Source organism: Anabrus simplex, chromosome 7 (assembly GCF_040414725.1).
Source record: "Anabrus simplex isolate iqAnaSimp1 chromosome 7, ASM4041472v1, whole genome shotgun sequence".
NCBI classification, from domain to species: Eukaryota; Metazoa; Arthropoda; class Insecta; order Orthoptera; family Tettigoniidae; genus Anabrus; species Anabrus simplex.
This window is the reverse complement of record NC_090271.1, coordinates 172,065,497-172,091,656: the sequence shown is the minus strand read 5'-3', so window position 1 is coordinate 172,091,656 and position 26,160 is coordinate 172,065,497. Positions and strand designations below refer to the sequence as shown.

General features: G+C 44.7%; 39 non-coding genes across 39 annotated transcripts; all 39 read left to right on the top strand.

The window, feature by feature from the left end:
• The first annotated feature begins 167 nt into the window (after positions 1–167).
• TRNAN-GUU (transfer RNA asparagine (anticodon GUU)) lies at positions 168–241 on the top strand. The gene has a single exon. It is a non-coding gene; the product is annotated as a tRNA-Asn (tRNA).
• A 238-nt stretch (positions 242–479) lies between these two features.
• On the top strand, positions 480–553 carry TRNAN-GUU (transfer RNA asparagine (anticodon GUU)). Its single transcript has one exon. It is a non-coding gene; the product is annotated as a tRNA-Asn (tRNA).
• Positions 554–805: 252 nt separating this feature from the next.
• Positions 806–879, top strand: TRNAN-GUU (transfer RNA asparagine (anticodon GUU)). The gene has a single exon. It is a non-coding gene; the product is annotated as a tRNA-Asn (tRNA).
• A 249-nt stretch (positions 880–1,128) lies between these two features.
• Positions 1,129–1,204, top strand: TRNAN-GUU (transfer RNA asparagine (anticodon GUU)). Its single transcript has one exon. It is a non-coding gene; the product is annotated as a tRNA-Asn (tRNA).
• Positions 1,205–1,456: 252 nt separating this feature from the next.
• Positions 1,457–1,530, top strand: TRNAN-GUU (transfer RNA asparagine (anticodon GUU)). The gene has a single exon. It is a non-coding gene; the product is annotated as a tRNA-Asn (tRNA).
• A 578-nt stretch (positions 1,531–2,108) lies between these two features.
• On the top strand, positions 2,109–2,182 carry TRNAN-GUU (transfer RNA asparagine (anticodon GUU)). The gene has a single exon. It is a non-coding gene; the product is annotated as a tRNA-Asn (tRNA).
• Positions 2,183–2,434: 252 nt separating this feature from the next.
• Positions 2,435–2,508, top strand: TRNAN-GUU (transfer RNA tyrosine (anticodon GUA)). The gene has a single exon. It is a non-coding gene; the product is annotated as a tRNA-Asn (tRNA).
• A 565-nt stretch (positions 2,509–3,073) lies between these two features.
• Positions 3,074–3,147, top strand: TRNAN-GUU (transfer RNA asparagine (anticodon GUU)). Its single transcript has one exon. It is a non-coding gene; the product is annotated as a tRNA-Asn (tRNA).
• A 251-nt stretch (positions 3,148–3,398) lies between these two features.
• On the top strand, positions 3,399–3,472 carry TRNAN-GUU (transfer RNA asparagine (anticodon GUU)). Its single transcript has one exon. It is a non-coding gene; the product is annotated as a tRNA-Asn (tRNA).
• Positions 3,473–4,222: 750 nt separating this feature from the next.
• Positions 4,223–4,296, top strand: TRNAN-GUU (transfer RNA asparagine (anticodon GUU)). The gene has a single exon. It is a non-coding gene; the product is annotated as a tRNA-Asn (tRNA).
• A 251-nt stretch (positions 4,297–4,547) lies between these two features.
• Positions 4,548–4,622, top strand: TRNAN-GUU (transfer RNA asparagine (anticodon GUU)). Its single transcript has one exon. It is a non-coding gene; the product is annotated as a tRNA-Asn (tRNA).
• Positions 4,623–5,040: 418 nt separating this feature from the next.
• Positions 5,041–5,114, top strand: TRNAN-GUU (transfer RNA asparagine (anticodon GUU)). The gene has a single exon. It is a non-coding gene; the product is annotated as a tRNA-Asn (tRNA).
• A 239-nt stretch (positions 5,115–5,353) lies between these two features.
• TRNAN-GUU (transfer RNA asparagine (anticodon GUU)) lies at positions 5,354–5,427 on the top strand. Its single transcript has one exon. It is a non-coding gene; the product is annotated as a tRNA-Asn (tRNA).
• A 252-nt stretch (positions 5,428–5,679) lies between these two features.
• TRNAN-GUU (transfer RNA asparagine (anticodon GUU)) lies at positions 5,680–5,753 on the top strand. Its single transcript has one exon. It is a non-coding gene; the product is annotated as a tRNA-Asn (tRNA).
• Positions 5,754–6,653: 900 nt separating this feature from the next.
• Positions 6,654–6,727, top strand: TRNAN-GUU (transfer RNA asparagine (anticodon GUU)). The gene has a single exon. It is a non-coding gene; the product is annotated as a tRNA-Asn (tRNA).
• Positions 6,728–6,979: 252 nt separating this feature from the next.
• On the top strand, positions 6,980–7,053 carry TRNAN-GUU (transfer RNA asparagine (anticodon GUU)). Its single transcript has one exon. It is a non-coding gene; the product is annotated as a tRNA-Asn (tRNA).
• Positions 7,054–7,802: 749 nt separating this feature from the next.
• On the top strand, positions 7,803–7,876 carry TRNAN-GUU (transfer RNA asparagine (anticodon GUU)). The gene has a single exon. It is a non-coding gene; the product is annotated as a tRNA-Asn (tRNA).
• Positions 7,877–8,127: 251 nt separating this feature from the next.
• Positions 8,128–8,201, top strand: TRNAN-GUU (transfer RNA asparagine (anticodon GUU)). The gene has a single exon. It is a non-coding gene; the product is annotated as a tRNA-Asn (tRNA).
• A 251-nt stretch (positions 8,202–8,452) lies between these two features.
• TRNAN-GUU (transfer RNA asparagine (anticodon GUU)) lies at positions 8,453–8,526 on the top strand. Its single transcript has one exon. It is a non-coding gene; the product is annotated as a tRNA-Asn (tRNA).
• A 252-nt stretch (positions 8,527–8,778) lies between these two features.
• Positions 8,779–8,852, top strand: TRNAN-GUU (transfer RNA asparagine (anticodon GUU)). The gene has a single exon. It is a non-coding gene; the product is annotated as a tRNA-Asn (tRNA).
• A 251-nt stretch (positions 8,853–9,103) lies between these two features.
• On the top strand, positions 9,104–9,177 carry TRNAY-GUA (transfer RNA tyrosine (anticodon GUA)). Its single transcript has one exon. It is a non-coding gene; the product is annotated as a tRNA-Tyr (tRNA).
• Positions 9,178–9,432: 255 nt separating this feature from the next.
• On the top strand, positions 9,433–9,506 carry TRNAN-GUU (transfer RNA asparagine (anticodon GUU)). The gene has a single exon. It is a non-coding gene; the product is annotated as a tRNA-Asn (tRNA).
• A 578-nt stretch (positions 9,507–10,084) lies between these two features.
• TRNAN-GUU (transfer RNA asparagine (anticodon GUU)) lies at positions 10,085–10,158 on the top strand. The gene has a single exon. It is a non-coding gene; the product is annotated as a tRNA-Asn (tRNA).
• A 257-nt stretch (positions 10,159–10,415) lies between these two features.
• TRNAN-GUU (transfer RNA asparagine (anticodon GUU)) lies at positions 10,416–10,489 on the top strand. Its single transcript has one exon. It is a non-coding gene; the product is annotated as a tRNA-Asn (tRNA).
• A 252-nt stretch (positions 10,490–10,741) lies between these two features.
• TRNAY-GUA (transfer RNA tyrosine (anticodon GUA)) lies at positions 10,742–10,815 on the top strand. The gene has a single exon. It is a non-coding gene; the product is annotated as a tRNA-Tyr (tRNA).
• A 252-nt stretch (positions 10,816–11,067) lies between these two features.
• On the top strand, positions 11,068–11,141 carry TRNAY-GUA (transfer RNA tyrosine (anticodon GUA)). The gene has a single exon. It is a non-coding gene; the product is annotated as a tRNA-Tyr (tRNA).
• A 1,744-nt stretch (positions 11,142–12,885) lies between these two features.
• TRNAN-GUU (transfer RNA asparagine (anticodon GUU)) lies at positions 12,886–12,959 on the top strand. The gene has a single exon. It is a non-coding gene; the product is annotated as a tRNA-Asn (tRNA).
• A 252-nt stretch (positions 12,960–13,211) lies between these two features.
• Positions 13,212–13,285, top strand: TRNAN-GUU (transfer RNA asparagine (anticodon GUU)). The gene has a single exon. It is a non-coding gene; the product is annotated as a tRNA-Asn (tRNA).
• A 250-nt stretch (positions 13,286–13,535) lies between these two features.
• On the top strand, positions 13,536–13,609 carry TRNAN-GUU (transfer RNA asparagine (anticodon GUU)). The gene has a single exon. It is a non-coding gene; the product is annotated as a tRNA-Asn (tRNA).
• A 252-nt stretch (positions 13,610–13,861) lies between these two features.
• Positions 13,862–13,935, top strand: TRNAN-GUU (transfer RNA asparagine (anticodon GUU)). The gene has a single exon. It is a non-coding gene; the product is annotated as a tRNA-Asn (tRNA).
• Positions 13,936–14,838: 903 nt separating this feature from the next.
• On the top strand, positions 14,839–14,912 carry TRNAN-GUU (transfer RNA asparagine (anticodon GUU)). The gene has a single exon. It is a non-coding gene; the product is annotated as a tRNA-Asn (tRNA).
• A 252-nt stretch (positions 14,913–15,164) lies between these two features.
• On the top strand, positions 15,165–15,238 carry TRNAN-GUU (transfer RNA asparagine (anticodon GUU)). The gene has a single exon. It is a non-coding gene; the product is annotated as a tRNA-Asn (tRNA).
• Positions 15,239–15,814: 576 nt separating this feature from the next.
• Positions 15,815–15,888, top strand: TRNAN-GUU (transfer RNA asparagine (anticodon GUU)). The gene has a single exon. It is a non-coding gene; the product is annotated as a tRNA-Asn (tRNA).
• Positions 15,889–16,141: 253 nt separating this feature from the next.
• On the top strand, positions 16,142–16,215 carry TRNAN-GUU (transfer RNA asparagine (anticodon GUU)). Its single transcript has one exon. It is a non-coding gene; the product is annotated as a tRNA-Asn (tRNA).
• A 252-nt stretch (positions 16,216–16,467) lies between these two features.
• TRNAY-GUA (transfer RNA tyrosine (anticodon GUA)) lies at positions 16,468–16,541 on the top strand. The gene has a single exon. It is a non-coding gene; the product is annotated as a tRNA-Tyr (tRNA).
• A 250-nt stretch (positions 16,542–16,791) lies between these two features.
• On the top strand, positions 16,792–16,865 carry TRNAN-GUU (transfer RNA asparagine (anticodon GUU)). The gene has a single exon. It is a non-coding gene; the product is annotated as a tRNA-Asn (tRNA).
• A 240-nt stretch (positions 16,866–17,105) lies between these two features.
• Positions 17,106–17,179, top strand: TRNAN-GUU (transfer RNA asparagine (anticodon GUU)). Its single transcript has one exon. It is a non-coding gene; the product is annotated as a tRNA-Asn (tRNA).
• Positions 17,180–17,763: 584 nt separating this feature from the next.
• TRNAN-GUU (transfer RNA asparagine (anticodon GUU)) lies at positions 17,764–17,838 on the top strand. Its single transcript has one exon. It is a non-coding gene; the product is annotated as a tRNA-Asn (tRNA).
• A 95-nt stretch (positions 17,839–17,933) lies between these two features.
• On the top strand, positions 17,934–18,007 carry TRNAN-GUU (transfer RNA asparagine (anticodon GUU)). The gene has a single exon. It is a non-coding gene; the product is annotated as a tRNA-Asn (tRNA).
• Positions 18,008–26,160: the final 8,153 nt, after the last annotated feature.

Genomic DNA, 26,160 nt, shown 5'->3' with positions numbered 1-26,160 from the left:
CCATTTGTCCGCCTCTGTGGCGCAATCGGCTGTTAACCGAAAGGTTATTGGTTCGATTCCACCCGGGGAACGATATGGTTTTACGACAGTATTCATGGACATTAGGTTATGGGATATTCTTGTACAGAGGAGAAAAATGAACACGGTTTTATTTTTGCTATGAGCACGCCTCCGTGGCGCAATCGGTTAGCGCGTTCGGCTGTTAACCGAAAGGTTGGTGGTTCGATCCCACCCGGTGGCGATAACATTTTATGACTGTAGTCATGGATATTAGCTTATGGTATACGCCTGTACAGATGACAAACACGAACTCGGTGTTATTACTGCCATTTGTCCGCCTGTGTGGCGCAATCGGCTGTTAACCGAAAGGTTATTCGTTCGATTCCACCCGGGGGGCAACAGTAGTCATGGACATTATGTTATGGGATATTCTTGTACAGAGGAGAAAATGAACACGGTTTTATTTTTGCTTCTTGCACACCTCCGTGGCGCAATCGGTTAGCGTGTTCGGCTGTTAACCGAAAGGTTGGTGGTTCGATCACACCCGGTGGCGGTAACATTTTATGACTGTAGTCATGGATATTAGCTTATGGTATACGCCTGTACAGATGACAAACATGAACTCGGTTTTATTACTGCCATTTGCCCGCCTCTGTGGCGCAATCGGCTGTTAACCGAAAGGTTATTTGTTCGATTCCACCCGGGTGGCGATGTGGTGTTACGACAGTAGTCATGGATATTAGGTAATGGGATACTCGTGTACAGAGGAAAAATATAAATTCGGTTTTATTCTTGCTACGAGCACGCCTCCGTGGCGCAATCGGTTAGCGCGTTCGGCTGTTAACCGAAAGGTTGGTGGTTCGACCCCACCCGGTGGCGATAACATTTTATGACTGTAGTCATGGATATTAGCTTATGGTATATGCCTGTACAGATGACAAACACGAACTCGGTGTTATTACTGCCATTTGTCCGCCTCTGTGGCGCAATCGGCTGTTAACCGAAAGGTTATTGGTTCGATTCCACCCGGGTGGCGATATGGTTTTCGACAGTGGTCATGGACATTAGGTTATGGGATATTCTTGTACAGAGGAGAAAAATGAACACGGTTTTATTTCTGCTTCTTACACAACTCCGTGGCGCAATCGGTTAGCGCGTTCGGCTGTTAACCGAAAGGTTGGTGGTTCGATCCCACCCGGTGGCGGTAACATTTTATGACTTTAGTCATGGATATTAGCTTATTGTATTCGCCTGTACAGATGACAAACATGAACTCGGTTTTATTACTGCCATTTGTCCGCCTCTGTGGCGCAATCGGCTGTTAACCGAATGGTTATTCCTTCGATTCCACCCGGGGGGCGATATGGTTTTAGGACAGTAGTCATGGACATTAGGTTATGGGATATTCTTGTACAAAGGAGAAAAATGAACACGGTTTTATTTTTGCTTCATGCACGCCACCGTGGCGCAATCGGTTAGCGCGTTCGGCTGTTAACCGAAAGGTTGGTGGTTCGATCACACCCGGTGGCGATAACATTTTATGATTTTAGTCATGGATATTAGCATTTTTTATACGCCTGTACAGATGACAAACATGAACTCGGTCTTATTACTGACATTTGTCCACCCCTGTGGCGCAATCGACTGTTAACCGAAAGGTTATTGCTTCGATTCCAATCGGTTGGCTATATGGTCTTACGACAGTAGTCATGGACATTAAGTTATGGTATACTCTTGTACAGAGGACAGAAATGAACTCGGTTTTATTTTTGTTGTTCGCACGCCTTTTGTGGCGCAATCGGTTAGCGCGTACGGCTGTTATCCTAAAGGTTGGTGGTTCGATACCACCCGGGGGCGACATCATTTTATGACTGTAGTCATGGACATTACCGTATGGTATACGCCTGCACAGATGACAAACATGAACTCGGTTTTATTACTGCCATTTGTCCACCACTGTGGCGCAATCGACTGTTAACCGAAAGGTTACTGGTTCGATTCCAACCGAAGGCGATGTTGTGTTACGACAGTAGTCATGGCTATTAGGTAATGGGATACTCGTGTACAGAGGACAAATATGAACTCGGTTCTACTTCAGCTTTTTGCACGCCTCCGTGGCGCAATCGGTTGGCGCGTTCGGCTGTTAACCGAAAGGTTGGTGGATCGATCCCTCCCGGAGGCGATATCATTTTATGACTGTAGTCATGGATATTAGCTTATGGTATACGCCTGTACAGATGACAAACATGAACTCGGTTTTATTACTGCCATTCGTCCGCCTGTGTGGCGCAATCGGCTGTTAACCGAAAGGTTATTCGTTCGATTCCACCCGGGGGGCGATATGGTTTTACGACAGTAGTCATGGACATTAGGTTATGGGATATTCTTGTACAGAGGAGAAAAATGACCACGGTTTTATTTTTGCTATGAGCACGCCTCCGTGGCGCAATCGGTTAGCGCGTTCGGCTGTTAACCGAAAGGTTGGTGGTTCGATCCCACCCGGTGGCGATAACATTTTATGACTGTAGTCATGGATATTAGCTTATGGTATACGCCTGTACAGATGACAAACACGAACTCGGTTTTATTACTACCATTTGTCCGCCCCTGTGGCGCAATCGGCTGTTAACCGAAAGGTTATTGCTTCGATTCCACCCGGGGGGCGATATGGTTTTACGACAGAAGTCATGGATATTCGGTTATGGGATATTCTTGTACAGAGGGCAAATATGAACTCGGTTTTATTTCTGATATTTGTACATCTTCGTGGCGCAGTCGATTATCGCGTTCGGCTGTTAACCGAAGGTTTGGTGGTTCGATTCCACCCGGCGGCGATAAAATTTTATGACTGAAGTCATGGACATTAGCTTATGGTATACGCCTGTAGAGATGACAAACATGAACTCGGTTTTATTACTGCCATTTGTCCACCTGTGTGGCGCAATCGGCTGTTAACCGAAAGGTTATTCGTTCGATTCCACCCGGGGGGCAACAGTAGTCATGGACATTATGTTATGGGATATTCTTGTACAGAGGAGAAAAACGAACACGGTTTTATTTTTGCTTCTTGCACGCCTCCGTGGCGCAATCGGTTAGCGTGTTCGGCTGTTAACCGAAAGGTTGGTGGTTCGATCACACCCGGTGGCGATAACATTTTATGACTGTAGTCATGGATATTAGCTTATGGTATACGCCTGTACAGATGACAAACATGAACTCGGTTTTATTACTGCCATTTGCCCGCCTCTGTGGCGCAATCGGCTGTTAACCGAAAGGTTATTTGTTCGATTCCACCCGGGTGGCGATTGGTGTTACGACAGTAGTCATGGATATTAGGTAATGGGATACTCGTGTACAGAGGAAAAATATAAACTCGGTTTTATTCTCGCTATGAGCCCGCCTCCGTGGCGCAATCGGTTAGCGCGTTCGGCTGTTAACCGAAAGGTTGGTGGTTCGATCCCACCCGGGGGCGATATCATTTTATGACTGTAGGCATGGACATTAGCTTATGGTATACGCCTGTACAGATGACAAACATGAACTCGGTTTTATTACTGCCATTTGTCCACCCCTGTGGCGCGATCGACTGTTAACCGAAAGGTTATTGCTTCGATTCTACCCGGGTGGCGATATTGTTTTACGACAGTGGTCATGGACATTAGGTTATGGGATATTCTTGTACAGAGGAGAAAAAAAAACACGGTTTTATTTTTGCTTGTTGCGCGCCTCCATGGCGCAATCGGCTAGCGCGTTCGACTGTAAACCGAAAGGTTGGTGGTTCGATCCCATCCGATGGCGATATCACTTTATGACTGTCTGTAGTCATGGACATTAGCTTATGGTATACGCCAGTACAGATGCAAAAACATGAACTCGGTTGTGTTAGTGCCATTTGTCCCCCTCTGTGGCGCAATCGGCCGTTAACCGAAAGGTTATTTGTTCGATTGCACCCGGCTGGCGATATGGTTTTACGACAGTAGACATGGACATTAGGTTGTGGGATATTCTTGTACAGAGGAGGTATGAACTCGATTTTATTTTTGCTTGCAGCACGCCTCTGTGGCGCAATCGGTTAGCGCGTTCGGCTGGTAACCCGAAGGTTGGTGGTTCGATCCCACAAGGGGGGCGATGTGGTTTTCGATAGTAGTCATGGATATTAGGTTATGGGATATTCTTGTACAGAGGAGAGAAATGAACACGGTTTTATTTTTGCTAAGAACCCGCCTCCGTGGCGTAATCGGTTAGCGCGTTCGGCTGTTAACCGAAAGGTTGGTGGTTCGACCCCACCCGGTGGCGATAACATTTTATGACTGTAGTCATGGATATTAGCTTATGGTATATGCCTGTACAGATGACAAACACGAACTCGGTGTTATTACTGCCATTTGTCCGCCTCTGTGGCGCAACCGGCTGTTAACCGAAAGGTTATTGGTTCGATTCCACCCGGGTGGCGATATGGTTTTCGACAGTGGTCATGGAGATTAGTTTATGGGATATTCTTGTACAGAGGAGAGAAATGAACACGGTTTTATTTCTGCTTCTTGCACGCCTCCGTGGCGCAATCGGTTAGCGCGTTCGGCTGTTAACCGAAAGGTTGGTGGTTCGATCCCACAAGGGGGGCGATGTGGTTTTCGATAGAAGTCATGGATATTAGGTTATGGGATACTCAAGTACAGAGGAGAAAAATTAACACGGTTTTATTTTTCTTCTTGCACGCCTCCGTGGCGCAATCGGTTAGCGCTTTCGGCTGTTAACCGAAAGGATGGTATATCGATCCCACCCGGTGGCGATAACATTTAATGATTGTAGTCATGGATATTAGCTTATGGCATACGCCTGTACAGATGACAAACATGAACTCGGTTTTATTACTGCCATTTGCCCGCCTCTGTGGCGCAATCGTCTGTTAACCGAAAGGTTACTGTTCGATTCCACCCGTGTGGCGATGTGGTTTTACGACAGTAGTCATGGACATTATGTTATGGGATATTCTTGTACACAGGAGAAAAATGAACTCGGTTACATTTTTGCTTGTTGCACGCCTCCGTAGCGCAATCGGTTAGCGCGTTCGGCTGTTAACCGAAAGGTTGGTGGTTCGATCCCACCCGGGGGCGATATCATTTTGCGACTGTAGGCATGGACATTAGCTTACGGTATACGCCTGTACAGATGACAAACATGAACTCGGTTTTATTACTGCCATTTGTCCGCCTATGTGGCGCAATCGGCTGTTAACCGAAAGGTTATTCGTTCGATTCCACCCGGGGGGCAACAGTAGTCATGGACATTATATTATGGGATATTCTTGTACAGAGGAGAAAAATGAACACGGTTTTATTTTTCCTTCTTGCACGCCTCCGTGGCGCATTCGGTTAGCGCGTTCGGCTGTTAACCGAAAGGTTGGTGGTTCGATCCCACCCGGTGGCGATAACATTTTATGACTTTAGTCATGGACATTAGCTTATGATATACGCCTGTACAGATGACAAACATGAACTCGGTTTTATTACTGCCATTTGTCCACCCATGTGGCGCAATCGACTGTTAACCGAAAGGTTACTGGTTCGATTCCACCCGGGTGGCGTTATGGTTTTACGACAGTAGTCATGGACATTATGTTATGGGATATTCTTGTACACAGGATAAAAATGAACTCGGTTATATTTTCGCTTGCTGCACGCCTCCGTGGCGCAATCGGTTAGCGCGTTCGGCTGTTAACCGAAAGGTTGGTGGTTCGATCCCACCCGGGGGCGATATCATTTTATGACTGTAGTCATGGACATTACCTTATGGTATACGCCTGTACAGATGACAAACTTGAACTCGGTTTTATTACTGCCATTTGTCCACCCCTGTGGCGATATCGACTGTTAACCGAAAGGTTACTGGTTCGATTCCAACGGGGGGCGATGTGGTGTTACGACAGTAGTCATGGATATTAGGTAATGGGATACTCGTGTACAGAGGAAAAATATCAAATCGGTTTTATTTTTGCTATGAGCACGCCTCTGTGGCGCAATCGGTTAGCGCGTTCGTCTGTTAACCGAAAGGTTGGTGGGTCGGTCCCACCCGGTGGCGATATCATTTTATGACTGTAGTCATGGATATTAGCTTATGGTATACGCCTGTACAGATGACAAACATGAACTCGGTTTTATTACTGCCATTCGTCCGCCCTTGTGGCGCAATCGGCTGTTAACCGAATGGTTATTGGTTCGATTCCACCCGGGTGGCGATATGGTTTTCGACAGTGGTCATGGACATTAGGTTATGGGATATTCTTGTACAGAGGACAAATATGAACACGGTTCTATTTCTGTTTTGCACGCCTACGTGGCGCAATCGGTTAGCGGGTTCGGCTGTTAACCGAAAGGTTGGTGGATCGATCCCACCCGGTGGCGATATCATTTTATGACTGTAGACATGGATATTAGCTTAGGGTATACGCCTGTACAGATGACAAACATGAACTCGGTGTTATTACTGCCATTTGTCCGCCTCTGTGGCGCAATCGGCTGTTAACCGAAAGGTTACTCCCTCGATTCCACCCGGCGGGCGAAATGGTTTTAGGACAGTAGTCATGGACATTAGGGTATGGGATATTCTTGTACAGAGGAGAAAAATGAACACGGTTTTATTTTTGCTTCTTGCACGCCTCCGTGGCGCAATCGGTTAGCGCGTTCGGCTGTTAACCGAAAAGTTGGTGGTTCGATCACACCCGGTGGCGATAACATTTTATGACTGTAGTCATGGATATTAGCTTATGGTATACGCCTGTACACATGACAAACATGAACTCGGTTTTATTACTGCCATTTGCCCGCCTCTGTGGCGCAATCGGCTGTTAACCGAAAGGTTATTTGTTCGATTCCACCCGGGTGGCGATGTGGTGTTACGACAGTAGTCATGGATATTAGGTAATGGGATACTCGTGTACAGAGGAAAAATATAAACTCGGTTTTATTTTTGCTATGAGCACGCCTCCGTGGCGCAATCGGTTAGCGCGTTCGGCTGTTAACCGAAAGGTTGGTGGTTCGATCCCACCCGGGGGCGATATCATTTTATGACTGTAGGCATGGATATTAGCTTATGGTATACGCCTGTACAGATGACAAACATGAACTCGGTTTTATTACTGCCATTTGTCCACCCCTGTGGCGCAATCGACTGTTAACCGAAAGGTTATTGCTTCGATTCCACCCGGGTGGCGATATTGTTTTACGACCGTGGTCATGGACATTAGGTTATGGGATATTCTTGTACAGAGGAGAAAAATAAACACGGGTTTATTTTTGCTTCTTGCGCGCCTCCATGGCGCAATCGGCTAGCGCGTTCGACTGTAAACCGAAAGGTTGGTGGTTCGATCCCATCCGATGGCGATATCATTTTATGACTGTCTGTAGTCTTGGACATTCGCTTATGGTATACGCCTGTACAGATGCAAAAACATGAACTCGGTTGTGATAGTGCCATTTGTCCCCCTCTGTGGCGCAATCGGCCGTTAACCGAAAGGTTATTTGTTCGATTGCACCCGGGTGGCGATATGGTTTTACGACAGTAGACGTGGACATTAGGTTGTGGGATATTCTTGGACAGAGCAGGTATAAACTCGATTTTATTTTTGCTTGTAGCACGCCTCTGTGGCGCAATCGGTTAGCGCGTTCGGCTGGTAACCCAAAGGTTGGTGGGACGATCCCACAAGGGGGGCGATGAGGATTTCGATAGTAGTCATGGATATCAGGTTATGGAATTCTCAAGTAGAGAGGAGAAAATTAACACGGTTTTATTTTTGCTTCTTGCACGCCTCCGTGGCGCAATCGGTTAGCGCGTTTGGCTGTTATCCGAAAGGTTGGTGGTTCGACACCACCCGGTGGCGATAACATTTAATGATTGTAGTCATGGATATTAGCTTATGGTATACGCCTGTACAGACGACAAACATGAGCTCGGTTTTATTACTGACATTTGCCCGCCTCTGTGGCGCAATCGTCTGTTAACCGAAAAGTTACTGTTCGATTCCACCCGGGTGGCGATGTGGTTTTACGACAGTAGTCATGGACATTATGTTATGGGATATTCTTGTACAGAGGACAAATATGAACTCGGTTTTGTTTTTCCTGTTTGCACGCCTCCATGGCGCAATCGGTTAGCGCGTTCGGCTGTTAACCGAACGGTTGGTGGTTCGATCCCACCCGGGGGCGATATACTTTATGACTGTAGAAATGGACATTAGCTTATGGTATACGCCTGTACAGATGACAAACATGAACCCGGTTTTATTACTGCAATTTGTCCACCGCTGTGGCGCTATCGACTGTTAACCGAAAGGTTATTGCTTCGATTCCACCCGGGGGGCGATATGGTTTTACGACAGTAGTCATGGACATTATGTTATGGGATATTCTTGCACAGAGGAGAAAAAGGAACACGGTTTTATTATACCATCTTGCACACCTCCGTGGCGCAATCGGTTAGCGCGTTCGGCTGTTAACCGAAAGGTTGGTGGTTCGATCCCACCCGGTGGCGATAACATTTTATGACTGTAGTCATGGATATTAGCTTATGGTATACGCCTGTACAGATGACAAACATGAACTCGGTTTTATTACTGCCATTTGTCCACCCCTGTGGCGCAATCGACTGTTAACCGAAAGGTTATTGCTTCGATTCCACCCGGGTGGCTATATGGTCTTACGACAGTAGTCATGGACATTATGTTATGGGATATTCTTGTACAGAGGACAAATATGAACTCGGTTCTATTTTTACTTTTTGCACGCCGCCGTGGCGCAATCGGTTAGCGCGTTCGGCTGTTAACCGAAAGGTTGGTGGATCGATCCCACCCGGTGGCGATATCATTTCATGACTGTAGTCATGGATATTAGCTTATGGTATACGCCTGTACAGATGACAAACATGAACTCGGTTTTATTACTGCCATTTGTCCGCCTCTGTGGCGCAATCGGCTGTTAACCAAAGGTTATTGCTTCGATTCCACCCGGGGGGCGATATGGTTTTAAGACAGTAGTCATGGACATTAGGTTATTGGATATTCTTGTACAGAGGAGAAAAAGAAACACGGTTTTATTTTTGCTTGTCGCGCGCCTCCATGGCGCAATCGGTTAGCGCGTTCGGCTGTAAACCGAAAGGTTGTTGGTTCGATCCCATCCGATGGCGTTATCATTTTATGACTGTCTGTAGTCATGGACATTAGCTTATGGTATACGCCTGTACAGATGACAAACATGAACTCGGTTTTATTACTGCCATTTGCCCGCCTCTGTGGCGCAATCGTCTGTTATCCGAAAGGTTACTGTTCGACTCCACCCGGGTGGCGATGTGGTTTTACGACAGTAGTCATGGACATTATGTTATGGGATATTCTTGTACACAGGAGAAAAATGAACTAGGTTACATTTTTGCTTGTTGCACGCCTCCGTGGCGCAATCGGTTAGCGCGTTCGGCTGTTAACCGAAAAGTTGGTGGTTCGATCCCACCCGGGGGCGATATCATTTTATGACTGTAGGCATGGACATTAGCTTACGGAATACGCCTGTACAGATGACAAACATGAACTCGGTCTTATTACTGACATTTGTCCACCCCTGTGGCGCAATCGACTGTTAACCGAAAGGCTATTGCTTCGATTCCACCCGGTTGGCTATATGGTCTTACGACAGTAGTCATTGACATTAAGTTATGGTATACTCTTGTACAGAGGACAGAAATGAACTCTGTTTTATTTTTGTTGTTCGCACGCCTTTTGTGTCGCAATCGGTTAGCGCGTTAGGCTGTTATCCTAAAGGATGGTGGTTCGACCCCACCCGGTGGCGATATCATTTTATGACTGTAGTCATGGACATTACCTTATGGTATACGCCTGTACAGATGACAAACTTGAACTCGGTTTTATTACTGCCATTTGTCCACCCCTGTGGCGCAATCGACTGTTAACCGAAAGGTTACTGGTTCGATTCCAACGGGGGGCGATGTGGTGTTACGACAGTAGTCATGGATATTAGTTAATGGGATACTCGTGTACAGAGGAAAAATATATAATCGGTTTTATTTTTGCTACGAGCACGCCTGCGTGGCGCAGTCGGTTAGCGCGTTCGGCTGTTAACCCAAAGGTTGGTGGTTCGATCGCACCCGGGGGCGATATTATTTTATGACTGTAGGCATGGACATTAGCTTATTGTATACGCCTGTACAGATGACAAACATGAACTCGGTTTTATTACTGCCATTTGTCCACCCCTGTGGCGCAATCGACTGTTAACCGAAAGGTTATTGCTTCCATTCCACCCGGGGGGGGGGGCGATATGGTTTTACGACAGTAGTCATGGACATTATGTTATGGGATATTCTTGTACAGAGGAGAAAAATGAACACGCTTTTATTTTACCATTTTGCACGCCTCCGTGGCGCAATCGGTTAGCGCGTTCGGCTGTTAACCGAAAGGTTGGTGGTTCGATCCCACCCGGTGGCGATAACATTTTATGACTGTAGTCATGGATATTAGCATATGGTATACGCCTGTACAATTGACAAACATGAACTCGGTTTTATTACTGCCATTTGTCAGCCTGTGTGGCGCAATCGGCTGTTAACCGAAAGGTTATTCTTTCGATTCCACCCGGGGGGCGATATGGTTTTAGGACAGTAGTCATGGACATTAGGTTATGGGATATTCTTGTACAGAGGAGAAAAATGAACACGGTTTTATTTTCGCTTCTTGCACGCCTCCGTGGCGCAATCGGTTAGCGCGTTCGGCTGTAAACCGAAAGGTTGGTGGTTCGACCCCACCCGGTGGCGATAACATTTTATGACTGTAGTCATGGATAATAGCTTATGGTATACGCCTGTACAATTGACAAACATGAACTCGGTTTTATTACTGCCATTTGTCAGCCTGTGTGGCGCAATCGGCTGTTAACCGAAAGGTTATTCTTTCGATTCCACCCGGGGGGCGATATGGTTTTAGGACAGTAGTCATGGACATTAGGTTATGGGATATTCTTGTACAGAGGAGAAAAATGAACACGGTTTTATTTTCGCTTCTTGCACGCCTCCGTGGCGCAATCGGTTAGCGCGTTCGGCTGTAAACCGAAAGGTTGGGGGTTCGACCCCACCCGGTGGCGATAACATTTTATGACTGTAGTCATGGATAATAGCTTATGGTATACGCCTGTACAGATGACAAACATGAACTCGGTTTTATTACTGCCATTTGTCCACCCCTGTGGCGCAATCGACTGTTAACCGAAAGGTTATTGCTTCGATTCCACCCGGGTGGCTATATGGTTTTAGGACAGTAGTCATGGACATTATGTTATGGGATATTCTTGTCATCATCATCATCATCTGTTTACCCTCCAGGTTCGGTTTTTCCCTCGGACTTAGCGAGGGATCCCACCTCTACCGCCTCAAGGACAGTGTCCTGGAGCTTCAGACTCTTGGTCGGGGGATACAACTGGGGAGTATGACCAGTACCTCGCCCTGGCGGCCTCAACTGCTATGCGGAACAGGAGCCTTGTGGAGGGATGGGAAGATTGGAAGGGATAGGCAAGGAAGAGGGAAGGAAGCGGCCGTGGCCTTAAGTTAGGTACCATCCCGGCATTCGCCTGGAGGAGAAGTGGGAAACCACGGAAAACCACTTCCAGGATGGCTGAGGTGGGAATCGAACCCACCTCTACGAAGTTGACCTCCCGAGGCTGAGTGGACCCCGTTCCAGCCCTCGTACCACTTTTCAAATTTCGTGGCAGAGCCGGGAATCGAACCCGGACCTCCGGGGGTGGCAGCTAATCACGCTAACCACTACACCACAGAGGCGGCGGATATTCTTGTACAGAGGACAAATATGAACTCGGTTCTATTTCTGTTTTTTGCACGCCTACGTGGCGCAATCGGTTAGCGCGTTTGGCTGTTAACTGAAAGGTTGTTGGATCGATCCCACCCGGTGGCGATATCATTTTATGACTTTAGTCATGGATATTAGCTTATGGTATACGCCTGTACAGATGACAAACATGAACTCGGTGTTATTACTGCCATTCGTCCACCCCTGTGGCGCAATCGACTGTTAACCGAAAGGTTATTGCTTCGATTCCACCCGGGTGGCGATATTGTTTTACGACAGTGGTCATGGACATTAGGTTATGGGATATTCTTGTACAGAGGAGAAAAATAAACACGGTTTTATTTTTGCTTGTTGCGCGCCTCCATGGCGCAATCGGTTAGCGCGTTCGACTGTAAACCGAAAGGTTGGTGGTTCGAACCCCTCCGATGGCGATATCATTTTATGACTGTCTGTAGTCATGGACATTAGCTTATGGTATACGCCTGTACAGATGCAAAAACATGAACTCGGTTGTATTAGTGCCATTTGTCCCCCTCTGTGGCGCAATCGGCCGTTAACCGAAAAGTTATTTGTTCGATTGCACCCGGGTGGCGATATGGTTTTACGACAGTAGACATGGACATTAGCTTGTGGGATATTCTTGTACAGGGGAGGTATGAACTCGATTTTATTCTTGCTTGTAGCACGCCTCTGTGGCGCAAGAGGTTAGCGCGTTCGGCTGGTAACCCAAACGTTGGTGGTTCGATTCCACAAGGGGGGCGATGTGGTTTTCGATAGTAGTCATGGACATTATGTTATGGGATATTCTTGTACACAGGAGAAAAATGAACTCGGTTATATTTTTGCTTCTTGCACGAATCCGTGGCGCAATCGGTTAGCGCGTTCGTCTGTTAACAGAAAGGTTGGTGGTTCGATTCCACCCGGGTGGCTATATGGTCTTACGACAGTAGTCATGGACATTATGTTATGGGATATTCTTGTACACAGGAGAAAAATGAACTCGGTTACATTTTTGCTTGCTGCACGCCTCCGTGGCGCAATCGGTTAGCGCGTTCGGCTGTTAACCGAAAGGTTGGTGGTTCGATCCCACCCGGGGGCGATATCATTTTATGACTGTAGTCATGGATATTGGCTTATGGTATACGCCTGTACAGATGATAAACATGATCTCGGTTTTATTACTGCCATTTGCCCGCCTCTGTGGCGCAATCGGCTGTTAACCGAAATGTTATTTGTTCGATTCCACCCGGGTGGCGATATGGTTTTACGACAGTAGTTATGGACATTATGTTATGGGATATTCTTGTACACAGGAGAAAAATGAACTCGGTTATATTTTCGCTTGTTGCACGCCTCCGTGGCGCAATCGGTTAGCGCGTTCGGCTGTTAACCGAAAGGTCGGTGGTTCGATCCCACCCGGGGGCGATATCATTTTATGACTGCAGTCATGGACATTACCTTAAGGTATACGCCTGTACAGATGACAAACATGAACTCGGTTTTATTACTGCCATTTGTCCACCCCTGTGGCGCAATCGACCGTTAACCGAAAGGTTACTGGTTCGATTCCAACGGGGGGCGATGTGGTGTTACGACAGTAGTCATGGATATTAGGTAATGGGATACTCGTGTACAGAGGAAAAATATAAAATCGGTTTATTTTTGCTATGAGCACGCCTCCGTGGCGCAATCGGTTAGCGCGTTCGGCTGTTAACCCAAAGATTGGTGGTCCGATCCCACCCGGGGGCGATATCATTTTATGACTGTAGACATGGACATTAGCTTATGGTATACGCCTGTACAGCTGACAAACATGAACTCGGTTTTATTACTGCCATTTGTCCGCCTCTGTGGCGCAATCGGCTGTTAACCGAAAGGTTATGGGTTCGATTCCACCCGGGTGGCGATATGGTTTTAGGACAGTAGTCATGGACATTAGGTTATGGGATATTCTTGTACAGAGGAGAAAAATGAAAACGGTTTTATTTTCGCTTCTTGCACGCCTCCGTGGCGCAATCGGTTAGCGCGTTCGGCTGTTAACCGAAAGGTTGGTGGTTCGATCCCACCCGGGGGCGATATCATTTTATGACTGTAGGCATGGACATTAGCTTACGGTATACGCCTGTACAGATGACAAACATGAACTCGGTCTTATTACTGACATTTGTCCACCCCTGTGGCCCAATCGACTGGTAACCGAAAGGTTATTGCTTCGATTCCACCCGGTTGGCTATATGGTCTTACGACAGTAGTCATGGACATTAAGTTATGGTATACTCTTGTACAGAGGACAGAAATGAACTCGGTTTTATTTTTGTTGTACGCACGCCTTTTGTGGCGCAATCGGTTAGCGCGTTCGGCTGTTATCCTAAAGGATGGTGGGTCGACCCCACCCGGTGGCGATATCATTTTATGACTGTAGGCATGGATATTAGCTTATGGTATACGCCTGTACAGATGACAAACATGATCTCTTTTTTATTACTGCCATTTGTTCGCCTGTGTGGTGCAATCGAATGTTAACCCAAAGGTTCTTCGTTCGATTCCACCCGGGGAGCGATATGGTTTTATGACAGTAGCCATGGACATAAGTTATGGGATATTCTTGTACAGAGGAGAAAAATGAACACGGTTTAATTTATGCTTGTTGCACGCCTCCGTGGCGCAATCGGTTAGCGCGTTCGGCTGTTAACGAAATGTTGGTGGTTCGAACCCACACGGTGGCGATAATATTCTATGATTGTAGTCATGGATATTTGCTTATGGTACACGCCTGTACAGATGATAAACATGATCTCGGTTTTATTACTGCCATTTGCCCGCCTCTGTGGCGCAATCGGCTGTTAACCGAAATGTTATTTGTTCGATTCCACCCGGGTGGCGATATGGTTTTACGACAGTAGTTATGGACATTATGTTATGGGATATTCTTGTACACAGGAGAAAAATGAACTCGGTCATATTTTCGCTTGTTGCACGCCTCCGTGGCGCAATCGGTTGGCGCGTTCGGCTGTTAACCGAAAGGTTGGAGGTTCGATCCCACCCGGGGGCGGTTTCATTTTATGACTGTAGTCATGGACATTACCTTATGGTATACGCCTGTACAGATGACAAACATGAACTCGTTTTTATTACTGCCATTTGTCCACCCCTGTGGCGCAATCGACTGTTAACCGAAAGGTTACTGGTTCGATTCCACCCGGGTGGCGTTATGGTTTTACGACAGTAGTCATGGACATTATGTTATGGGATATTCTTGTACACAGGATAAAAATGAACTCGGTTATATTTTCGCTTGCTGCACGCCTCCGTGGCGCAATCGGTTAGCGCGTTCGGCTGTTAACCGAAAGGTTGGTGGTTCGATCCCACCCGGGGGCGATATCATTTTATGACTGTAGTCATGGACATTACCTTATGGTATACGCCTGTACAGATGACAAACTTGAACTCGGTTTTATTACTGCCATTTGTCCACCCCTGTGGCGATATCGACTGTTAACCGAAAGGTTACTGGTTCGATTCCAACGGGGGGCGATGTGGTGTTACGACAGTAGTCATGGATATTAGGTAATGGGATACTCGTGTACAGAGGAAAAATATCAAATCGGTTTTATTTTTGCTATGAGCACGCCTCTGTGGCGCAATCGGTTAGCGCGTTCGTCTGTTAACCGAAAGGTTGGTGGGTCGGTCCCACCCGGTGGCGATATCATTTTATGACTGTAGTCATGGATATTAGCTTATGGTATACGCCTGTACAGATGACAAACATGAACTCGGTTTTATTACTGCCATTCGTCCGCCCTTGTGGCGCAATCGGCTGTTAACCGAATGGTTATTGGTTCGATTCCACCCGGGTGGCGATATGGTTTTCGACAGTGGTCATGGACATTAGGTTATGGGATATTCTTGTACAGAGGAGAAAAATGAACACGGTTTTATTTCTGCTTCTTGCACGCCTCCGTGGCGCAGTCGGTTAGCGCGTTCGGCTGTTAACCGAAGGTTTGGTGGTTCGATTCCACCCGGCGGCGATAACATGTTATGACTGTAGTCATGGACATTAGCTTATGGTATTCGCCTGTACAGATGACAAATATGAACTCGGTTTTATTACTGCCACTTGTCCACCCCTGTGGCGCAATCGACTGTTAACCGAAAGGTTATTGCTTCCATTCCACCCGGGGGTGCGATATGGTTTTACGACAGTAGTCATGGACATTATGTTATGGGATATTCTTGTACAGAGGAGAAAAATGAACACGCTTTTATTTTACCTTCTTGCACGCCTCCGTGGCGCAATCGGTTAGCGCGTTCGGCTGTTAACCGAAAGGTTGGTGGTTCGATCCCACCCGGTGGCGATAACATTTTATGACTGTAGTCATGGATATTAGCTTATGGTATACGCCTGTACAATTGACAAACATGAACTCGGTTTTATTACTGCCATTTGTCAGCCTGTGTGGCGCAATCGGCTGTTAACCGAAAGGTTATTCGTTCGATTCCACCCGGGGGGCGATATGGTTTTAGGACAGTAGTCATGGACATTAGGTTATGGGATATTCTTGTACAGAGGAGAAAAATGAACACGGTTTTATTTTCGCTTCTTGCACGCCTCCGTGGCGCAATCGGTTAGCGCGTTCGGCTGTAAACCGAAAGGTTGGTGGTTCGACCCCACCCGGTGGCGATAACATTTTATGACTGTAGTCATGGATATTAGCTTATGGTATACGCCTGTACAGATGACAAACACGAACTCGGTGTTATTACTGCCATTTGTCCACCCCTGTGGCGCAATCGGCTGTTAACCCAAAGGTTGGTGGGACGATCCCACAAGGGGGGCGATGTGGTTTTCGATAGTAGTCATGTATATTAGGTTATGGGATACTCAAGTACAGAGGAGAAAAATTAACACGGTTTTATTTTTCTTCTTGCACGACTCCGTGGCGCAATCGGTTAGCGCGTTCGGCTGTTAACCGAAAGGTTGGTGGTTCGATCCCACCCGGTGGCGATAACATTTTATGACTGTAGTCATGGATATTAGCTTTTGGTATACGCCTGTACAGATGCAAAAACATGAACTCGGTTTTATTACTGCCATTTGTCAGCCTGTGTGGCGCAATCGGCTGTTAACCGAAAGGTTATTCGTTCGATTCCACCCGGGGGGCGACAGTAGTCATGGACTTTATGTTATGGGATATTCTTGTACAGAGGAGAAAAATAAACACGGTTTTATTTTTCCTTCTTCCGCGCCTCCGTGGCGCAATCGGTTAGCGCGTTCGGCTGTTAACCGAAAGGTTGGTGGTTCGATCCCACCCGGTGGCGATAACATTTTATGACTGTAGTCATGGATATTAGCTTTTGGTATACGCCTGTACAGATGCAAAAACATGAACTCGGTTTTATTACTGCCATTTGTCCACCCCTGTGGCGCAATCGACTGTTAACCGAATGGTTATTGTTTTGATTCCACCCGGGTGGCTATATGGTTTTAGGACAGTGGTCATGGACATTAGGTTATGGGATATTCTTGTACAGAGGAGAAAAATAAACACGGTTTTATTTTTGCTTGTTGCGCGCCTCCATGGCGCAATCGGTTAGCGCGTTCGACTGTAAACCGAAAGGTTGGTGGTTCGAACCCCTCCGATGGCGATATCATTTTATGACTGTCTGTAGTCATGGACATTAGCTTATGGTATACGCCTGTACAGATGCAAAAACATGAACTCGGTTGTATTAGTGCCATTTGTCCCCCTCTGTGGCGCAATCGGCCGTTAACCGAAAGGTTATTTGTTCGATTGCACCCGGGTGGCGATATGGTTTTACGACAGTAGTCATGGGCATTATGTTATGGGATATTCTTGTACACAGGAGAAAAATGAACTCGGTTATATTTTTGCTTCTTGCACGAATCCGTGGCGCAATCGGTTAGCGCGTTCGTCTGTTAACCGAAAGGTTGGTGGTTCGATTCCACCCGGGTGGCTATATGGTCTTACGACAGTAGTCATGGACATTATGTTATGGCATATTCTTGTACACAGGAGAAAAATGAACTCGGTTACATTTTTGCTTGTTGCACGCCTCCGTGGCGCAATCGGTTAGCGCGTTCGGCTGTTAACCGAAAGGTTGGTAGTCCGATCCCACCCGGGGGCGATATCATTTTATGACTGTAGTCATGGATATTGGCTTATGGTATACGCCTGTACAGATGATAAACATGATCTCGGTTTTATTACTGCCATTTGCCCGCCTCTGTGGCGCAATCGGCTGTTAACCGAAATGTTATTTGTTCGATTCCACCCGGGTGGCGATATGGTTTTACGACAGTAGTTCATCATCATCATCATCATCTGTTTACCCTCCAGGTTCGGTTTTTCCCTCGGACTTAGCGAGGGATCCCACCTCTACCGCCTCAAGGGCAGTGTCCTGGAGCTTCAGACTCTTGGTCGGGGGATACAACTGGGGAGTATGACCAGTACCTCGCCCAGGCGGCCTCACCTGCTAAGCTGAACAGGGGCCTTGTGGAGGGATGGGAAGATTGGAAGGGATAGGCAAGGAAGAGGGAAGGAAGCGGCCGTGGCCTTAAGTTAGGTACCATCCCGGCATTCGCCTGGAGGAGAAGTGGGAAACCACGGAAAACCACTTCCAGGATGGCTGAGGTGGGAATCGAACCCACCTCTACTCAGTTGACCTCCCGAGGCTGAGTGGACCCCGTTCCAGCCCTCGTACCACTTTTCAAATTTCGTGGCAGAGCCGGGAATCGAACCCGGGCCTCCGGGAGTGGCAGCTAATTACGCTAACCACTACACCACAGAGGCGGACATTATTATTATTATTATTATTATTATTATTATTATTATTATTATTATTATTATTATTATTATTATTATTATTATTATTACTTGCTCATTTCCGCGGAGTAGAGAGGGAAAGAAGCGTGAGGGGTTAATTGCTGGACCAGGACTAATCAGAAAATTTAGCTAACAAAATCACACTTGAATTTTATTTCTTTTCTTTCATTATATCGGAACAGTTGACAATAATTGCAGTTGGGAAGGTACCTTCAATTATTCACCAAAAGCTGAGACGCTCTAGAAATTTACCAACATTAATCCCGAAATTCTTACAACATGAGGAGTTCAATGGCTCAAAATATTTACAACAGTATAGTGAATTAAATACAACTCGCTTTGAGTAGCACAGTCAAAATTGACATTTTTGACATTGTTAAAGCCGAAAAACGGAAAGAATTTTAGACGGTTGAAAAACTTAGTGACCCTTCATAAATTTAGAGGAAGGTTAACGAGGGTAAACACTCGTACTTCCTTATATTTCAACTATTTCCCCGGGGGAAATGGCAAAATAAAAGCTAAAGACGAAAAGTTACATTTGTTCTTGAAAGAAAGCCCTACATTTAATTTGAGAACAGAGTCGGCGACCTAGCAGTTACATACTAAACGGGACGTAGAAATTTTCCCTGGCTTCACACGCACTAGTTCACTTAATAAAATAGTATGTTACACCTCGTTTATTATGAGGCCATGATGCTGAAACGCCCAGGTCTTTACCTCCCGAAGAAGATTTCCTCTCTCCTTTTACACACACTACAGCTGCCGCAAGATCAGGCAGACTATCCCCGAAGCTCGCTTCTTATATGGGGTTTAGCAGAATCATCTAGATATTTTAGGGGAAAATCCCTTGTTTTGTTAAATGAAATTCATATAAGATATTCTGATAGGTGAACTATCTCGATATCACGTCTCTAGAGGGTCGGATAAAATAAATTGCAGTTAAGATAACTTCAGAGAATTAAAATAAACAATGGAAGGTCGACAGTATGTACAACATCTAAATACAAACATTCTCCCTGACTATTATTGGATCTGAACTCTAGATTGCGCTAACATTTTGATGTCAGAGACATCTAATCCTCGAAGGAAAAAACTACTATGATTTCATCACGTTCGTAGTTTTTTCTAGAGATGGATGTACAGTAGGAGAATGCACAATTTAAAATTCATCGGGAGACCTTACTCATGGCACAATTACATTGAAATGCCATTAATCCAAAATGTTTTTGATGACTTTCGTCTGGGGCGTGGCATTGTATGGAAGTAAAACACGGACAATAACTAGAACAGAAAGGAAGAGATTAAAAGCTTTAAAACTGTGATGTTACAGAAGAATGCTGAAGGTAAGATAAATAAATCGAATCAAGAAATGAAGAGGTACCGCTACTGAATCGAATTATTGAGAGAAGAACGATTCTTCACTTAGTTTTTGAGGGAAGTTTAGAGTTGACGTAGGATGTAGTAGTTACGTAAAAATGAGAAAGTTAGCACGTGGTAGGGTGACACGGAGAACTACATCAAACCAGTTTATGGACTGATGTCCCAAACACATAACCATTAATCCGACCTCCGATGTTTTGACTTTCCGCAAAATTCGACCATGACGCAGGTCCTGACATTGTAGGCATGTCGGCACGTTATACGTTACATAGGCCTACAATACATTAAGTCAGTTGGCTGGTGATACTTGACTAACCAGTGCATTCTGATGCTTTGCTGAGTGAGTCTTTATTATTAAAGGACTTTTTATGACATAGTGAAAAATTTTTGTGTTTTATATTAAACATTTGTTTTAAGATTGCGTACTCTTTACTTTATGGTAACCAAAGAGCATAAACACGTCCTCAGAAGACACGCTACAGGAAGCTTGCATGAAAAACGAAAAGGAAGTCCATTGTCTATCCACATCATCAAAGAAAATGCGCTTCTTTTGAATAACAAATTGGAAGGAGAAAATTATTTTACTGCGATTGAAGGCTGGTTAAATCACCAGAATAAACGTGATGAGGTGCATGAAACAGTAGACAAAGGCGAGTCCCTTCAAAACAACTACAAATTAAATTGATGTGGACGTTACTATGGTGCCGGCCCCGTGGTGTAGGGGTAGCGTGCCTGCCTCTTACCCGGAGACCCCGGGTTCGATTCCCGGCCAGGTCAGGGATTTTTACCTGGACCTGAGGGCTGGTTTGAGGTCCACTCAGCCTACGTGATTAGAATTGAGGAGCTATCTGACGGTGAGATAGCAGCCCCGGTCTAGAAAGCCAAGAATAACGGCCGAGAGGATTCGTTGTGCTGACCACACGACACCTCGTAATCTCAAGGCCTTCGAGCTGAGCAGCGGTCGCTTAGTAGGCCAAGGCTCTTCAAGGGCTGTAGTGCCATGGAGTTTGGTTTGGTTTGGACGTTATTATGATCAAAGACTAGAAGAAGAATAGGAAAGAAATGGGAACTCATACAATAAGGGTTTTAAGGAAGAGGGACTTGGAAATCATAAAAATTGAAAAAAAAGTCCCTCAAAACTCTTAGATTATGCTTTGTGATTCTGATTTTTGCATGAAAAAGGAAAAGGAAAATGCGCTTATTTTGAATAACAAATTGAAAGGAAGAGGTACCGCTACTGAATCGAATTGTTGAGAGAAGAACGATTCTTCACTTAGTTTTTGAGAGAAGTTTAGAGTTGACGTAGGATGTAGTAGTTACGTAAAAATGAGAAGGCTGGTTAAATCATCAGAATAAACGTCATGAGGTTCGGAACGTGGTCATTTCAGGCGAGAAGCTATCAGCTATTTACACAACAATTGTGAAGCTTGGGAAGAAATGAATGAATCAACACTTGAAAAATCCCGGCCTAAACTTTGGGCGACAATGGTAGTTGAAATTTATCAAAATGAGCATGTGATCCGTTTGACGGAAAGATGCAGCTTCAAGCGCATTTGTTTCGCAGTTTGAAAAAATTGTTAAGAAATATGACATAACATCCGATCAAATGTACAGCATTGATAAATCGGACCTAAACTAAAGATGTTTCTACTGTACAAATAACTCTTGCTGCAGGAAGTGACACTGTAAAATGAATAAAACTTGCAGAATAGTGAGTGACATTTGCTTCTTGCAGCAATGCTAACGGCAGTCATGAATTATCGCTCTTTATAATCGACAAATCGATAACACCGAGGGCATTCAAGAATATAAAATTATCATCCCTGCCTGCGTATTATCGCCATCAAAAATCGGCCTGGCTTGACAGTGGCCTTTTTAAATCATAGTTCTTTGTACAGTTTGTGCCTGCAGTTGGACAACATTTGAAGGTAAAACAACTCCCTGTGCATGCCCTTTTAGTATTGTATAACACGCCATCCCATCCATGTGAACAGGAACTAAAAAATGGAGACACAAGAACTGTATTTCTTCCACCCAACGTCACTTCTCTCATCAAACTCATGAATCAATGGGTAATTGAATGACTAAAGAGGAAATGTTGTCGAAGTAAGTTGCATCCATTTTATAGAAGACAGAAGAAGCCGCAACCTGTTTGAGGTAATGAAATCTTTGAAAATAAAGGATGCACCTCATGTGAAATCTACTACCTGTACATAATCTTCTGTTAAGATATATATAATAAATTGTACATAATATTTCCATTCCTGTATGACGAAGCAGTCAAAATTTCACTTCTTTATTTTAACTTCTTATGAAAATGTATTTGATGATGATGATGATGATGATGATGATGATGATGATGATGATGATGATGATGATGATGATGATGACATAAAGGATGCTATTTACACAACAATGGTGAGGCTTGGGAATAAATTTGTAAGCATCAACACTTGAAAAATCCTGGCCTAAACTTCGGGCGACAATGGTAGTTGAAATTTATCAAAACAACATGTGACCCGTTTGGCGGAAAGGGGTCCAAAGTCGGTCATGGAAATTACAGCAGAGCTGAACAAACGTGTCTGTGTTGTAAAAATTGCATTTCTAAGTTTTGACTTCTTGCGCTACCTATGGGTCTTTTCAATAAACCGCCACGTTACGCAGCAGTTCGAGACCACCAATCGATGACATGAAAACTTCGCACAATTGGTAAGAAAATTAGTCATAACTGTAATTGCTTTTTTCAAAATACAGTTTTTAACAGAAAAAATCAGTCATTAATATATTCTGAAGTACTGCACGTATAAGCACGAACACTTTTTTTTTTTAATGTTTAGTATCTTATGCCACTTTTAGAACCTCTTGTGTGTTCCGACCATACCCTCAGTCCCGAAGGTGACGAATTAACTAGGCTCTACTGTATGGCTTTTCGTGCCGCGATGTGTCCGAGGACTTCGACTCGCCAGGTGCAGGTCTTTTGACTTGACACCTGTAGGCGACCTGTGCGTCGTGATGAGGATGAAATGACGATGGAGACACATACACCCAGTCCCCGTGCCAGAGGAAATAACCAATTATGGTTAAAATTCCCGACCCTGCCGGGAATCGAACCCAGGAACCCTGTGACCAAAGGCCAGCACGCTAACCATTTAGCCAAGGAGCCGGACATTTCAACTAAAAATAAATATAAAGAAAACCAAATTCAAAAGGAAGCCTACAGGTAGAAAACACTTCAGATTAAATAACACACCGATAAAACAAGTCACAGAATTCTCCTATTTGGGTAGTGTAATTACCTCTCGTAACAGATCTCTTTCATAAATCAAGAAAAGAATAGTGGTAGCAAAACAAGCTTTCCAAAATAAGAAAAACTTATTGCTGAACAACCATTTCAGTTTGGAGACCATAAAATCATTTCACAAGACCTACGTCTGGAGTGTGCTACTGTATGGGTGCGAAACTTGGACATTAGGGAAACAGGAAGAAACAAAACTTGAGGCTGCAGAACTGTGGTTTTGGAGAAGAATTACAAAAACGAGTTGGATGGATAAAAAACAAATTACTTTGTTTTAAAGAACGTAAAGAGGATCGATGTTTATTAAATACGATAAAGAAGAGGAAAACAGCGGTCCTTGGACACGTGCTGAGACATGACCCTCTTTTCCAAACCATAATTGACGGTAAAATACCGGAATGAGACCCAGGGGACGACCAAGGATGTCATACGTCAGGAACTCCGTCGGTGAACTGACATGCGGTTCATATAGCAACATGAAGAGACTAACAGAAGATCGTCAGATGTGGCTACAGCGACAAGGTATTGCCTTTAGTAGATGACGATGGTATGATTACTGTATGATTATTATTATTATTATTATTGTACCGGGTGGTACACCTCCACGCCGCTAATTTAAAATGTGCGCCAATTGAAACTCCTCTGCTGGAGGAAGTCTGAACTTTATTGACGGTATTAATTTTCAAGTTTCTCAGAAGATGTCACTACGTGGAAAGTTTGAAGTTTTTGAACTGTGCCACTTTTGATGTATTTTTGTTTTACCGGTAGTAATTAGTGTGAACTTTCTCTTCTAGAGGACACTACTGAATAACTACAATGGTGCACCCTCGTGCGACGTGAAAGAACTGGTTTTTTTTTTTTTGGAGAACTTTTTATTTCAAAAGTTTGTTTCTTGTTAAATTTCTTTCTGTTATTGTTTAAGTTGGCTGTATACCCCTCTCTTTCCCCTTGTTTTGTATCTAGCCAATCCCGAATTTCTTTAATTAATTTTCCACCAATAATGTGTTTCTTCTTCATATTGTGTAGGGGTTTTCGTTATCCACCAATAAAATGATTGTGGGCGGGTGTTTTCCTTCCTGAAACGCCTCGAACTTTCCGCGAGAGTATATAAACTGCTGATTTTAGGGTCTCTGCGCCACTTCTGTACCATCGTTCAGTGTGTAAAGTACATAGCAGGGGGCGGGAAGCGCCTCTTTCTTCAGGGAGCAGTTCTACACCAAGGTAATGGCCTTTTATATCTTCTTTTCTTGCTAGCTCAGCAGTTTAACTCTCGGGGCGGGTCCGAAGCGTTTCTACCATGTAACCTTTTCCTAAACTGTAACTACTCTTAGCATCTATTATCTTTTAAGGCTACATATTGGGATAGAGAGTGCTTAACCCTCTCGAGCTCCCACTCATTTTGTTTTGAGGTGAACTTATTTCTCACAACCGATTCTTCCTTAATGTAATGTAAATTGTTCTTTTCTAAAGTCACCTCTGTAGTATGGGATTAGCCCTTGCATTAGTGGCCTAGAGCCAGATTAGGTTTTAAAACAAATGCATTAGGAGTGCAGATCGCCTCCTCCCAAATTGTTATTTTAGAGGTCATGTAATTAACCTTCTTCTCATTTAATAGACCTCAGTAGGTTGGGTATTTTACCCCTGTGTATATGTCCTTAGAGGACAGCTTGAAAGTGGAATTAGGTGTGGCCTTTGACAGGCCTGAATTTTGAGAGCAAGTTGCTCTTTTCTCGAAAATTTTGTTTTCTGCGCGCCTCAAGGAGGCCTTACTGTGTAATTTGGAGCAAGTGCTCCTAGGCATGAATGGGGTTTTCTGCCCCTCTGTTGAAACTTGTGTTTGGGGTAAAACTGGGCTAATTGCTCAAGAATTGTGAGGCTGGGGCTCGAAGCCCAAATCCTGTAAATATTGTAATTGTATTTTTATTGCCTTGCTACTCTGTACCTGCAGTGATTGTTATTTCTTTATTTTGAAAAGAAAATATAACCTTGTTAATTTTACATGCACTATAATTTCGTAGCTTGAGACCCGTTCACACCCGCACCTTCTTTCACCTCTAACTACCACAAAAACACGGTAACAATTATTATTATTATTATTATTATCATTATTATTATTATTGTTACCGTGTTTTTGTGGTAGTTATGCGTGAAAGAAGGTGCGGGTGTGAACGGGTCTCAAACTACGAAAGTAAAATTAATTTAAAATTTAACAAGGTTATATTTTCTTTTCAAAAACAAAGAAATAACAAGCATGGCAGGTACAAAGTAGCAAGTCAAAGGGTAGTTACAATATTTACAGGATTTGGGCTTCGAGCCCTGAAAACACAATGCTTGGGCAATCAGCTCAGTTTTACCCCAAACACAAGTTTCAACAGAGGGGCAGAAAACCCCATTCATGCCTAGGAGCCCTAGCTCCAAATTACACTGAAAAGCCTCCACGAGGCATACAACACTCAATTTACAAAAGAGCCACTCGCTCTCAACTTTAAGCCTCTCAAAGGCCACACCGAACTCCACCTTCAAGTTGTCCTCACTGGACATAGACACAGGGGTAAAATACCCAACCTACTGAGGTCTATTAAATGAAAAGGGGTAATTACATGACCTCTAAAATAACAATTTGAGAGGAGGCGATCTGCACTCCTAATACACTTGTTTTTAAAACTTAATCCGGCTCTAGGCCACTAATGCAAGGGCTAATCCCATACTACAGAGGTGACTTCAGAAAAGAACAACTTGTTTTACGTTAACGAAGAATAGGTTGAGAAAATAAGTTCACC